Source organism: Ictidomys tridecemlineatus, chromosome 12 (assembly GCF_052094955.1).
Source record: "Ictidomys tridecemlineatus isolate mIctTri1 chromosome 12, mIctTri1.hap1, whole genome shotgun sequence".
Taxonomy (NCBI): domain Eukaryota; kingdom Metazoa; phylum Chordata; class Mammalia; order Rodentia; family Sciuridae; genus Ictidomys; species Ictidomys tridecemlineatus.
Window position 1 is genome coordinate 15,821,829 of NC_135488.1, and position 12,937 is coordinate 15,834,765.

Genomic DNA, 12,937 nt, shown 5'->3' on the forward strand with positions numbered 1-12,937 from the left:
ATTACTCTCAAATGGCTCAGGAAAAAAAATTATATTTATTGTTCCTAAAACTTATTTTTTGTGATGAATTTCAGAACATTTCAAACTATGTTTTTTGAAAATTTAAAAATTTATTTTAGGACTCTGAATAAATTATTATACATTCTGAACATTTTCCTGTGTTCAGAGAGAAGGAAATGCCATTGACCTTTATTACACAATAGGTTAGAAGCGTAATAATAAACAGGTCTTTAAGAAATCTAACAAAATTAGGAAATCTCCAATAACCTTTAGAAATATACAATATTATAAATAGGAGCATGTTTACAGATTAAAGTTATAAGAGAATATGAAAAACTTGATACCAATTTGAAAACAATTAGATATTTATAGTAAGCAATTAATGAGCAAGGCTGCCTCAAGGAAACAATAGCCAGTCTAGAAAATAAATCAATAGTGTAGCATTTTGACACAAAGATGGTTTCTACTACTCTTGACTTCACAAAGTTGCGAGAAAAGACAAGTGCTGTTATGCGTCTTGGGATTTGAAAGGGTAGAAAGGACATGCAATCCTCATATTGTTCCAAGAGGACAGGAGAGTCTGGAAACAGGCATGTGGACTAGAGAGACCAATATTCTACCCAGTAAGTTTTCCAGTGAACCTATCTTTCTTTTGAGGGTGGGGTACCAAGAATTGAACTCAGGGGCACTTGGCTACTGAGCCACATCCCCAGCCCTATTTTGTATTTTATTTAGAAACAGGGCCTCACTGAGTTGCTTAGTGCCTCCATTTTGCTGAGGCCGGCTTTGAACTCACGATGCTCCTGTCCCAGCCTCCCAAGCCACTGGGATTACAGACGTGCCTCACCACACCCAGCTGAATCCATCTTCCAATGGACAAAATTATTGGGAAACATGTTACATGGTCCTGTATGACACTGAACAAGGAGAATCAGTTCTTCAAACATCTGTATTTTATTTCTAACCTTGGTGGGGGAAAAAAAATCATGGAAGAGAGATCAAACATGACTATGAAGGAGGAGAGTTACTTAGGAGACACACTGAATATTTATAGAGGCAGACATGCAAATTGCGGTTTTTACAACTGACCTGAGTTGTTCTCTAGGCACAAGTCAAGAAGAGATAACCTGTCCCTTTTCATACTGAGTCTCACTGTTGAGACTGAGAGAGTTTGTATCACAGTGAGTGGACACTGACTAGTGGAGGCTCTTGGGTTGACAGGAGTCACAGATGCTGTGTCAGTCTTAAGAAAAGACAGAAACTGTGGTTTGTGAAAATATATGAAATGAATCCAGAAAACAGAGATCTATGAGACTGAGAACCAATCGTGTCACCCAGATTCCTTTCCTTTAATGATATATATAGAAAGCTAGTGGGCCATGGTTGCTTTTCATACTGTAAATTCCTGGACTTTAAGAGGACTTAACTGTGGGTTATGCATGTGGACATAGGACAGAGAAAGGGTGAAATGTGAACTGCTTGTGAGAAATAGAAAATACGGTGATCTGTGTTCAAAATACAGTATTTATCCTTAATTGGGGTTTAAGATCCAATTGTAGCCATTTTAACCCTACCCTTTCCCTTCGCCAGTCCCAATTTTAAAATTGGGCAATCATCTAGATTGTAAACCCATACTCCTCCTATCAGCGTAAGGGGCAGTACTGTGTGAGGGGTAAAAGCAGGACCCAGGTGCAATTGCTAGTCAGGAATGGAGTCAGCCATCTATGGACTGAGACCTCTGAAACTGTGAGCCCCCAAATAAACTTTTCCTCTTCTAATTGTTCTTATCAGGTGTTTGGGTCAGAGCAGTGGAAAAGAAGATGCTGACTAAAACAGATGAGCTGGTCCACTTTGGAGAGTGTCTTTAAACTCTCTGTGATTTTGTTTCCTTACCTAGACTATCAGGATGTTATACGGTAACATGGGAGTTAATGAGATAATGCACATAAAACTAGCATGTGGTAAATAATAAATGACTGGTATTATTATTATTATTTTTACTAGTTGCATTAGGCTGTCATAGACTTGTGGCTTAAAAAAATATAAATTTATTTTACACTTCTGGAGGCTGGGAAGTTCAAGTTAAAGGCGCTGATAAGGTAGGTTTCATCTCAAGACCTCTTATTCTGACTTATGGGCTGTATGCTCACATGACTTCTTCTTTATGGATACCAAGGAGAGAGAGAGAGTCTTCTGGTGCCTCTTCTGATAAGGCACTAATTCCACTCAACTAGGGCCCTACTATATGATCCCTTTTAACCTTAATTTCTCTATGAATCCCTGCTTCCCAGTGTAGTCACATTGGGGTCAGCATTGCTGTATATGAATTTTGGAGGGAAACAAGTATTCAATCAATAACTCCATTACTATTGCTTTTATTATTCCTTAAGAGTCAAGATAAATATCTCATTTGTAAGCCTTTCTTGTTTTCTCAGAAATGCTTTTCTCCTTGTATTTGCAAGAGATATTATATTAATTACATATACATGTATTCTCTAAAAACAAAATTTGAATCATTTGCTTAATAAAATTTCTGACCTCAATCAAAGTGCCTGTCTCATGGAAACTTCAATAGAACTTCGCAAATATATTGGAAAAACAAATTCACATGAATTGAAATAAGCTTTTTTGTTTTGTTTTGTTTTGTTTTGGGTACTGGGGATTCAACCCAGGTGTGTTTAACCCCTGAGCCACACCCCAGTTCACTTTTTATTTTTTATATTGAGACAGGGTCTTGGTAAGTTGCTGAGGCTGGCTTTGAACTTGCAATCCTCTTGCCTCAGCCTCATGAGTCTCTGGGATTACAGGCTTGCATCAACGCACTCAATGGAAAACCAGACTTATTTTACATGATTTTAAACAGCAACAGTTTACAGGGGAATGAAATTATGTGAATTCTAGGTTAATATTGGATAAAAAAAAAACTTTCTTCCAATTAACATTACCTGAAATTGGAGTGTTTGCCTTTTGCAGTAACATTGGAAGTTTATTCAGCTCTTAGTTCTAAATAGAATTGCTCAAATGATGTCTTCCTGGCTGAAAACTACCTCAGCTACCTGAGGCAACGCGCCTCTTCTTCCTGGGCCTCTTGAGGGAAATGAGTGAGTGGGCAGATGAGTTTTCTAAGTTTTTTTATACTTTCTTCATTTCTGTGGGAGAAAATTTTTGCTTAGTGTTCATGTTCTAAGAAATCAATCAAATCATGTACCAAGAAATAAGCACTTACATTAAGTAATCTCCATGTTATGTGTTTCTATCTTATTTTATTCAAAACACACTTAGTTAAAAGAGCAGAAATTCAGACCAGCTAGCCAAGTTAAGAAAAGTTTATTCTAAGAGCATAGCAGGTAATCTCATAAGTATTTAATAATGAGAAATAAGACAACTGAGCCTGAAAAGTCACACTCCAAGGCTCTGTCTGGTCCCTCCCAAGACAGGGTCTAATATTTTTTCTATTTCTCTCTCCTGGTTTGTTCCACAGTCTTTCTGATCAATCACTAGCAGTCTCTGCTTCTTTATGAATGTATCTTAACCAATAGTGATCTGGCATCCTGATGGAAATGATCATTTAATTCAAAAACAATAACAAAACAAACAACAACCTAAACTCATAATACAAACAAAACCAGATTATAGACCCCAAACTCCCTAGTTGAGTTGCCTGAGAGGGGAAACCTGATTTTCCAGAGACCAGCCTTGAATAGTAGCCCTTGGGTGGGTGGGGTCTGCCTCTATTCCAAGTAGCTGTGGTTGGCAGCCCATGTGACTGGGTTCACAGCTTCCAGGGAGGAAATGTAAAACAAATAAATGTACTAGCAGAGGATCCCCAGTGTTATGATTTGGATGTGAGGTATCTCCCAAAAGCTCACATGTAAGACAATGCAAGAAGGTTCAGAGGAGAAATGGTGGGGTTGTAAAAGTCTTAACCTAATCAGTGATTTAATCCCCTGATAGGAATTACCTGAGTGGTAACTGAAGTGGTAGGATGTGGCTGAAGGAGGTGAGAATTGGGGTATATATATTTGTATCTAGCAAGTGGAGTCTCTCTGTCTCTAGATCACCACAATGTAAGCTGCTTCCTTCCCTCTGCCATGCTCTTTCACCATGTTCAGCCTCACCTCCAGCCCCGAGAAATGGAGCCAGCCTTCTATGGACTAAGACTTCTGAAACTGTGAGCCTTCAAATGAACTTTTCCTTCTCCACAGTTGTTTTAATCTGATCTTTTAGTCACAGCAGCAAAAAAAAAAGCTATCTAAAACTCCCAGAGATGGTCTATAAATGTGCAAAGAGTAATATAATGATGCATGGTTGAATTTCAAAGAAACTCAGAGAATGAATTTTTCAGGAAGAACATCTGTAGATGCCAGCCTGGTGGTAGAATGGCTCCTCTGTGTGAAGTCACATGGTTTTTGCCAGGATGACTTGGAGTTTGGGAACTGACAGCAAGGCTGACATTGAAGTCAGGTAGGAAGATATAGGTAGGAGTGAAAATGAAGGTAAGCCATTTGGCAAGTCTGAATCAGGAAATGGGTCTCCAGTGTGAGAGGTGATGAATGAGAGAGAAGAAGCTTCTCTCAGGGAAGTCTTATGTAAAGTGGGTTGAGACATCCTGCAGGTGATAGAGGACCCTGTTAAAAGCTCATGGCCACGTGCCCCTGTACTTGCTCAACAGGCAGGTCTTGGCATATGCAGCATCTGTGACTCTGAGTACAAAGCAGATTTCAATCTGTTCTCTTCTCCAAAATGGCTAAAGAAAGACATTGATATCTTAGTGTTCTTCTGTAGAAATTCTCTTTCCCTTTACTTATTGTGGTTTACATATAGTGCAATCTAACCTTCTCAATGTGTAGTTTTGCAAGTTTAGACAAAAGCGTAAAATTGTGTACCCACTAGTGCAGTTAAGGTATAGAACAGGCTGAGGATATAGCTCAGCAGTAGCATACTTTCCTAGCATGCACAAGGCTTTGAGTTTGATGCTTAGCAATGCAAGAGAAAAAGAAGAAGGAGGAGGAGGAGAAGGAGGAGGGTGGTGAGAGGGGGGAAAGGGAGGAGGAGGTGGGGAGGAGGAGGAGGACAAGAGAAGAAAAGAAAATATAGTGCACAACAGTTTGGTTACTCAAATTCCAAAACCCATGTGCCCTTTTGTAATCAGTCTCTCTCTTCCCCAATCCTGGTGATCACTGATCTGTTTTCTGGCTCTATGTTCTGTCTCTTCCAGGATTTACATACATAAAGTCAACTTTATGCAACTGCTTGAATCTGGTTTCTTTTACTGAGCATAATGCATTTGAGAATCATCCATCTTGTAGGAATCAATAGTTTATTCCCTTCGCTGCTGAGTTGTCTTACATTGTACACAGACACCACAGTTTGTTTATCTATTTGCTTGGTTAAGAACATTTGGATTGTGGCCATTTTTTATCTGTTATTAACATTGTGCATAGGTTTTTGTGTGAATAAAGGTTTCCATTTAACATGAGAAAATACCTAGAAATGAGATTTCTGGAACATATGGTATTGCATTTACTATATAATAAATTGCTAGTGTTTTTGCAAAATGGTGACACCATTTTACACTCCACAAACAATATGTGGGAACTCCAATTGCTTTTCATCCTTTCCTTGATATTTTCAGTAATTTTTATTTTAGCAATTATAATAGACTTATAGCCCTATCTCACTTGTGGTTTTAATTTGCATTTCTCTAATGACTGATAATGGTAAACATCTTTTTGTGTGTTCATTTGCCATCTGTATGTTTTATGCTGTCTTTTAAAATATATTTCACACACAGAGACACATACACATGCTTTTTCAGGCACATCATTTACAAATATTTCCTCCTTGTGTAAAGCTTGTAGTTTTTCTCTTCGAGATTAATTCAGTATTGATTTTAGATTTGCAGAAATGTTTGAGAATCATAACAAAGAATTTTCTATGATCCCTCACTCTACTTTTTCTAATGTTGCCATCTGATATGTACCCTTAACAGTATCTTTTGAAGAGAAGTTCTTCATTTTGATCAAATTTAACTTCCATTTTTTTTCCTTTCCAGAGCATGCTTTTGTGCCATATCTAGCAAAACTTTTCCCCCAGTCAAAGTCATAGAATTTTCCTATGTTATTCTTCTAAAATGTTTAAAATTTTATTTAGGATATGCATTTAGGTATATCATTTTGATGGCTATGTAATAAATTTACTAATTTATTTCTCTCTGTGTTTAACTTATTGTTACTCTTATCTGATAGTTTTTCACCTAAGTCATTATTATTTTCATTTCTAGAAACTAACTTTGTATTTTGTGTCTTCTGGTTTAATGGTCATTCTGTTCTCAACTTTCTTGAATATATAAAATAAATTCTAGTAAGTATATAAAAACCTTGTATATTCTTTCTGTTGTATCCATTCCTGAGTCAATTTTGGTTGATTGGTTTTTCTCCTCATTCTTCTGCTCAGTTCTGCAAGTTTTTCATTAGATCCTTAATATTGTGATTTTTGCCTTATTTGGGTCTGCATCTCCTTTCATTTTGAAATATTTTTTATTTTCATTTAATTCAATTTCTTTGAAATTGGTTGATATTTTTGAGAATTCTCAAAAAGAACATTAAATATTTGTTGGACTGAACCAAATCATCATTTAATGCATGATTTATTTTCTCTACATTTTGAAGCAAAGTCTGTAGGTTTACTCTTTTTATTTCTTAATTTAAGTTTACTCTTTGTATATTCAAATAAAGTATTTTTTTTCACTTTGTACCATGGAAAGAAACTATTCTTGGCCTTATGTTTGTCCTGAAGATTATTCCACCTGCTCTCTTTAAGTGGTTCTCTTCTGAGCTTCAGCTATTTTCTCCTGTGCATGCACCCATCAGCACTGTATTAGTACCTAAAACACACCTGCAAACTCTGATGCTCACTCCCAGGCAGCTGCTGGCTCTATAGTGCTCTGCTCTGCAGTTTCTATTTTGTTTTTCCATGCAATCATGAGCTCTGTCTCCATTATTCCTCTCTGTGCCATGAACCATACTCTCTCCAGGCAGTAAGCCAAAGCAATTGTCACACTCTGACCATTTGCTTTTCCAACCCCGAGGATTCCGGTGTCTGAAAACACTCTTTCATATATATTTTCCATTCCTTTTAGTTGTTTAATGTGGAAAGCAAAATGGAGTCTTGTTAGTCCATCTTGTCAAAATGAAAGTCTATTCTTACATATGAGTTTGGTTGGGGACAATGAAAAACCAGGTATGAACAAAAGGACTTTTCTAAGCAATATAATATGATGAACTTCATAATACCAATGGGTAAACAGACTAAACAAGATCGTGTAATAAGAATATGCAACTATTTTTAATTATGTATAAATTAACACCAAAAGATATTTTCAAATGTCCAACAGAGTTTGACTCAGACTAAGGATTCTAATATTGGGGGTGGGGAATGGTAATGTTGTGAAATCCTGTTCATTTCTTTTCTTTGAATTCTGCTTGTGTTTCTGGACTAATAGTGGTCTGGAGCTATTAATCACACAGTTAGAGTGTGCTTACAAGTGACATTACAACTTAGAGTCGATTGTGGTTCATAGAGCTTTTGATAGAATTTATTTTGAACACTGTTGACCATTTTACTTTGTCTATGGGAAGTCTTCTTAAGACGGGAATTCTGTTAAGTAGACTGTGGACATAATAACTCCAGTTCAAGTTTTAAAAATCTGAAATCAGTCTCCAAACAGGTTATTTTTCATGTCTAGATAGCTCCAAAGTATATTTCCAGGATCAAAAGAGTTAAACTTCATTTTGTAGAAAATTTTTAGAACATTCCTCAAGTAAATTCCCACCACATCCTCATTTTTACACTGCTTTTAAATAATGAAGCAATGCAAATTGTTTTTCATGCATATGGATTAGAACATTCAATTAGATTTCAATTATGTACCCGACTGCTTTTCAGAAACTCCCAATTTGTGCTGTGATAACATCGGTGCTTTCTTCTTTTCTTTTTAACCTTAAGCAATTTTAAGATATCATCCAAGTGATACTACAGCATCTCGTGAACTGAGGAAGGGTTCATGAGCCTTCAAAATAAAAGAAGTCTAGCAGAGCTCAAACATTATAGCTCAGGCTCCCTGTCTTGTCTACTGGATTAAATTCCATCGATGGTTGAGGAATATAAAGAGTACCTCAAAGTATTCACAATCTGATGAATAAAAGGGACAACTCATCAGAATGGTAAGGGGAAGCTGACAGAGGAGCATGGGGCCAGGGCATCATCTTTAGAATACAATATGCTCAGAAAAGAAAGAAAATGAATGAAATAGAACAGGAGAAAATTTAACATATCGACTGCCCTCAGCTTCTCTCTGTATACAGTGCACCCCATGTGACCTCACTCCATGTGTCCATTCCAGACACAGCCTTACAACACTCACCTCTCCAACTGAGGTCCAACAGGACCTCTGCTCACTTATTCACCTGGTCACCAGCTTACCCTGTCAGACTGGCCTCTTTGATTACTCCAGGTACGTTCTCATTTAAGGATCTTTGCTGTTGTCCTGTCTTGGAATCAGATTCCCCAGATATCTCCACAAGTCTTTGGGTATCTGCCACAATTTTCATGTCGATGCCATCTCCTCTGAGAACTCTGACCACGTTACAAAATTGTAGCTGTCTCTCCTCAGCATGCGTTGCCCATCCTGCCTGCATTTTCCCATTCTATTTATCTGCTCTTAATATGTTCTGTGTAAACGCCTTCCTTCTTTATTCTGCCTTTGAATAAATTCTGTGAGGGCAAGAGTTTTGTTTCTTGGTGTGACCTCAGTATTTTAAATGGTGCACAGAGCTCAGTAGTAGATATCACTTGTTTCCTAAGTCTTTTTTCCATCTCTGTGTTTGTGTCTTCTTCTCTCTTTTCTTCCTATAATGTATCATTTATTTGGTTTAGAGCCCACACTAATCAAGGATTTCCTCATCTTAAGGAATTATGTCTATAATGACCGTATTTCAAAAAAAAAAATAAAGGTACATTATGAGGTTCCAGGTGGACATAAATCTTGGGGAACATTTATTCAAACCACTGCAGTTGTTATGGAGTAGATACTTGTTGCATGAAAAAAATCTCATGATTGCTCTGTAATTTACATATTCTGGACTTTTTATTCAAAGGCATCATAACCCGTAGAACTTTCTGACTATGAACAATTTGTTGAAGAAATGATTCAATTTGTTCATGCTGCACGGTATCCATCCCTTTAAATCTTGGCTGGACCACATAGCTTGCTAGAGAGAGTTAGCAAACAGGATGCAGAGACATGGCAGTAGTTGTGCATTAAGAATTGTTTGCTGTCTTAGGAAGCCTGAACTCTCCATGTGAACATACCTTGTGGAGGAAGAGGGCCACAGGGAGAGGTTCCTAAACTGATCTCTCTGAAGCCATCCAAAAATAGTCAGTTCTAGAGAACTAACCACAGGACCACAGAAACATCATCTACCTTAGGTGAGTGCATCAGTGCCTTATAGTAAGTAAGGCAACACCTAGCTGACCTCCATAAATGACCTGGTGGCTGGATCAGGAACTGAATGTATGTTCAGCCGATGTTTTAACCTGTTGAATTTAGGGATGCTGATAGGCAGAAGTTATGACCTGATACCTTGATTTTAAATGCTTACTTATTCTGTTTTACTAAGAGTATACACAGACACCTATCTTTATCAACTATATTTATATCTGTATACCACTGATTCAGAAATTAACTTTCTTTTAATTTTATTGAAGCCTTCCAAGTTTAGATATCTAATTAAGGCTTATGTCCCATCTACATTTTAATTATCTTAATTCTTAGATCCTTCTCACAAAATTTCTAAGGTGGTTTATTGGACTTCCATTTTGAAATCCCTTTGAGTAATTTTTGCAAAAACTTACTTTATTGCCAAAAGGACTGTCACATACAAAAGAAAATTGACAGCACTGTTGTTAAATCACATGTGATTCCGTGTGTATACGTATGCATTTTTTTCAGTTTTGTAAGAAAAGGCCCTGTGATTCAACTCCAATAATCTTAAATATAATTACTTTTTAATAAAGTGGCATTTTACAGTGAATAGAAAATATACTCCAAATTTCTTCACATGCAACTTTCAATTTAGCCTTGAGGTTATAAAATTTCTCAAAGGGACAATAAAATCGTAACAGATAAAAATTGTCTGCAAAAGTCAAAAATAATTGTAACATTAGCAAATATATCAGGATAATGAGGTATTTTTAGCTAGTTCAATTTTGGGTAAAATATATTTTCAGAGGTTTTGTCCTTTCTCTGGGAAGGTTTTAGAGCAAAGTCAAAATGCCTCATTGCAAACTTGTATTCTGCCTAGTTCTCAATCGATTCTTTTTTCCTTAATGTAACAATGGATTAGCTCTATCAAATTGATAGAATGAAACATTGTCAGAGAAAACTCACATTAATTTCACATAAAATTTTTCTCAGACAGAAAAGTTGACCTATGGACTCAGAAAAGGAGTGTAGACTTCATGAGTGGATTGAACTTCAAAACGACCTGTGCCCTCTCTAGGAAGCTCCCCTGGCACCCTGTTCCTAGGTAGGTTTTAGGCCAGGAAAATTTTCACAGAAGCTCAGCTTGAATAGAAGACCTTCAAGATCAGCTCTTAGTGAATAAGAAATACTGTAGCAGATCTTTAATATATTTTACCTCTTATTGAAACTAATAAGTTGTCTGTGTTTACACATGTAGGACTCTGCCTAAGAAAGTTTTTTTTTAACTGTTTTTACTGGAACATGATAATTTCTGCATAATAAGATCCACTTAAAGGTATTGTTATCTCAATCTTGTTCACTCTTTTATGTGAAGGAGGCAGGAAAGAACATGTTGGCATTTCCTCTCTCTCTCTCTCTCTCTTTCTCTCCCCCACCCCCTTTTTCTTTTTTTTTTTTGTCTTTTTATGCTGTGTTTTGATTAGCTTAGTTCTGCCTGAATGTTTGATGTTGTAAATGCTTATAGGCACCTGTAGGGGGCACCATTGTCAGACTGGAATGTGGACATTTTCTGATTTAAATAATACCATCTGTTTGTAAAGATAAATTTTTTTTGGGGGGGGGGTGTTGGCTGGGAGTGAATTGAGGCCCAAATCTTAATGCTACATTGTGCCTCTTCCTAAATTCCAAAGTAGCTCTCCCTGGAGTGAGGCCTCTTTGCATGGGCTCTATGCTCTAAGGCCTTGGTGCTTGGGAGTCAATCCGGCTGCCATGAGGAAGGGGAACTGCAAGCTTGCCAACAATAGGTTTAGGACCAGCAACTGAGCAAGAGTCAAATAGAACAGTGCTTGAGAGAGGCAGCATCAAAACCCAAGAGGGATTCAGCCCTTACTCATTTTATAATTATTTTAAACACAACATGTATTAAAGTCAGTGTGCAAAGTTGATACAAGGATGTCTGAATTATAAAGGATTCTCTGAATTCAGAATGATTACAAAGTATCATAAAACAGAATTTTATAATAATTACAATTGTACTTTTTATTTTACAATATTTTTAATTGATATGCAAAATTCTACCTATTTATGGGATGCCATGTGATGGTTTTTTTGTTTGTCTTATTTTTGATAGCAAGGATTGAACTCAGGGGCATTCAACCATTAAGCCACATCCCCAGCCCTATTTTATACATTTTTTTAGAGACAGGAACTCACTGACTTGCTTAGTGCCTCACCTTTGCTGAGGCTGGCTTTGAACTCTCAATCCTCCTGCCTCAACCTCTAGAGACTCTGGGATTACAGGTGTGGGACACTGGGCCAGGCCCATGTGATGTTTTGATACATGTATATATTGTATAATCTTCATATTGTAAAAAAACATATCTATCTTCTACAACATTTCTTATTTCCTCATGGGAAAAACATTTAAATTCCTTTCTTATAGCTTTTTGAAATATATAGTTCCTTATTGTTATCCGTAGTCCCCTACTGTGCAATAGAACACTAGAATTTCTATCTAGTACTTCTCGATAATGCTTTCCTGTACCTCTTTCTTCCTACTATCCCTAGCCTCTGGCAATCACCACTGGACTCTCAACTTCTGTGAGATCAATGCTTTTAGATTACAAGCAAGATTGAGATCATGTGAGGCTAATCTTTCTATGCCTGGCTTGGTTCACATCACATAATGGCTCCCAGTTCCTTCTGTGTAATTCAAATGAGAGTATTTCATCCTTTTTATGGGTAAATAGTATTCTATTGTGTATGTCCACCATATTTTCCTATCCACTCAGCAGTTGATAAATAGACTATTTTCATTTCTTGGCTATTACAGTAAACCAATTACAGTGGTTTAGTGAACACTGGCTATAAGCCAGATCTCACATTACATGTATTATTTTATTCTTGCTTTACAGAAATCCTGCTGAATCAACATGAATACACCCATTTTACTGTTGAGAAAGGCAAGAGAGGAAGAGTCCCATGCATACTTAAATTTAAAAGTGTCATTTTGTCTCCTAATTTCCTTTGTTAACCACTATGTTATTTTGCTTTTTCATTTTAGAGATACATGTTGGTGTCTGTTTTATGTTGTATCTTTAACATTTTAAATTTTTTCATTAATGATTCAATGTAATAATAGAAGACAGTAAACTGTAGTAGTAAGACTCAGTAAGCTTCAGAGAGGTTTGTAAATAGCTGAATACCATGCAGGTAGTTGGAAAGGTGGTTGACCCGAATTCTCTCTGGATACAAACCTTGTGTAACACATTGTGATTAATTGCATTAAAACTGAATTTTGTTGCTCATGTTTTAAGTCTACTGGATGCACTCTAAATGAAAGTTATTTGTGACACCCACCTAGTTTTGTTTTGATTTTCTAGCAAAACCTTTCAATAAAGGAAGTGTTAGGTAGATGATAGGAAAAGAGGTGAACAATGGGATGTAGTTAAG